We start from the raw sequence: 1,931 nt of genomic DNA, 5'->3' as shown, positions 1-1,931 counted from the left end.
CCCTTCATCCTTTCTACCCCCATACCCTTCATCCTTTCTACCCCCATACCCTTCATCTTTTCTATCCATACCTTTCATCCTTTCTACCCATACCCTTCATCCTTTCTACCTCCATACCCTTCATCTTTTCTACCCATACCCTTATTCTCTACCCATACCCTTCATCCGTTCTACCCATACCCTAGATCCTGTCTACCCATATCCTCTACCCAACACACAATATCAATACTAAGGTTTAACACACAATACCCAAACTTAGGTTTAACAGATAATGTCAAATAAAACATCAGCAAGTAGGCTTAACACACAATATCAACACTTGGGTTTAACACACAATATCAACACTTGGGTTTAACACACAATAATAACACTTAGGTTCAGCACACAATATCAACACTTGGGTTTAACACAAAACAACAACACATAAATGCAGTATAAAACAGAAACAAAACAATTAAACAAAAACAAAATAAAAACAATAAAAAAAAAACAAATACAGAAAAGTGGGAAGACATAAAGTAACATCAAGAGGCTAGCCCAGGATAGAGGAAGTTGGGAAGTGTTTGTTAGTGGCCTATATCCTGATCCAGGGTGAGAAAGGCATTGATGATGATGATGATGATGATGATGATGATGATGATGATGATGATGATGATGATGATGATGATGATGATGATGATGATGATTTTTTCGTGTTCCTGACGAAGCCCTTTACAGGTAGAAACGTTGAACCTCTATTAAATTTGAAAAATGTACTACGTCTCAACCCCTTTTTTATTCTCTGCTACCTACAATGATGATGATGATGATGGTGATGATGATGATGATGATGATGATGATGATGATGATGATGATGATGATGATGATGATGATGATGATGATGAATAAACAAATAAATAGAATGTAGGTCATAGTATAGTGACTCACTCTTTCGGCTGACCGACCGATCAGAACTTATTACGGAATTCCACTCAAGCACACAACACGCGCATAACATACACACCAATAATTAAGATCACTGAATCGAATAACACGCGGTAAAGAGGAGCTCTGAAGCAGAATGAACCGATCACTAGTCGTGCTGTGCTGTTTTGTGGAAACGGAACTTAATCGAACCCTCGAAGCATAAAGTCGGTATTTATGATGTTCGAACACCGTAGTCGAATACTAATTTGGTTGGTTGTTTTATATTTTGTTTTGTTTTGTTTTTGGGTTTTAGTTGTTGTTGTTGTTGTTGTTGTTGTTGTTGTTGTTGTTGTTGTTGTTGTTGTTGTTGTTTAATAGATTAGTTCATCAGAAACATTCATTATTCAATATTCACTAACACAAAGCAAGTCATACATTATTATCACTGTGTCTCCTTTTCATAAAGTACTCAGTATTTCTGTATTTTCCTCAAGAACTTTTAATTTGTTTTAGTAGAGGTTTTACGGCGCTCGCAACTGCATAAGGGCATATGAGCGCCAGAAGATTAGAGGTGTTACAAGAGAGTAACAAACAAAAAAAGAAGGAAGGGGAGATAAGGACGATAGATGTTTGATAGGAAAGAAGGAGCAAACCACACCAGAGCACCCGCCAACCACCCACTCAAGAATTTTTGATACAAATAAAAGTATTTAAGTATAATGATAAGATACTGTGATTTAGCGCCGAGTTGAGAAAAATACGACGTCAGTCTATTCTGTTTCTTTTTTTTTAAATCACACGACAATCATAGCTCTTGAACGCAACGCTTCGAATAGATCTAGCTGCGACTAGTGGGAACTTTGTGAATGTTGAATCGTTAAGTCGAATGGTCGGTCACAGCTCTACTATCCAGCCCAACACATTTTAATAAATAACTCGCGCGATGAGGGAAAAGAACCGAGTCCTTCACCTCACGTAGGCTACACTACCGGCCTCTCAATACCTCTCACCGGTAACAGGGGTGT

The 1,931-nt window shown here is 37.9% G+C and overlaps 1 protein-coding gene across 1 annotated transcript in view; it reads right to left on the bottom strand.

Annotated features, from left to right (window-relative positions):
- Positions 1-1,435, bottom strand: part of LOC101852662 (synaptotagmin-A) — a gene marked incomplete in the record, with an annotated part of 25,469 nt that extends 24,034 nt beyond the window's left edge. Inside the window, 1 exon segment of the mRNA XM_035969712.1 lies at positions 928-1,435.
- Positions 1,436-1,931: the final 496 nt, after the last annotated feature.

This window comes from Aplysia californica, unplaced genomic scaffold (assembly GCF_000002075.1).
Source record: "Aplysia californica isolate F4 #8 unplaced genomic scaffold, AplCal3.0 scaffold00008, whole genome shotgun sequence".
In the NCBI taxonomy this organism is placed as follows: Eukaryota; Metazoa; Mollusca; class Gastropoda; order Aplysiida; family Aplysiidae; genus Aplysia; species Aplysia californica.
Note: the sequence above shows the minus strand (reverse complement) of the source record. Positions and strands in the feature narration are given on the sequence as shown.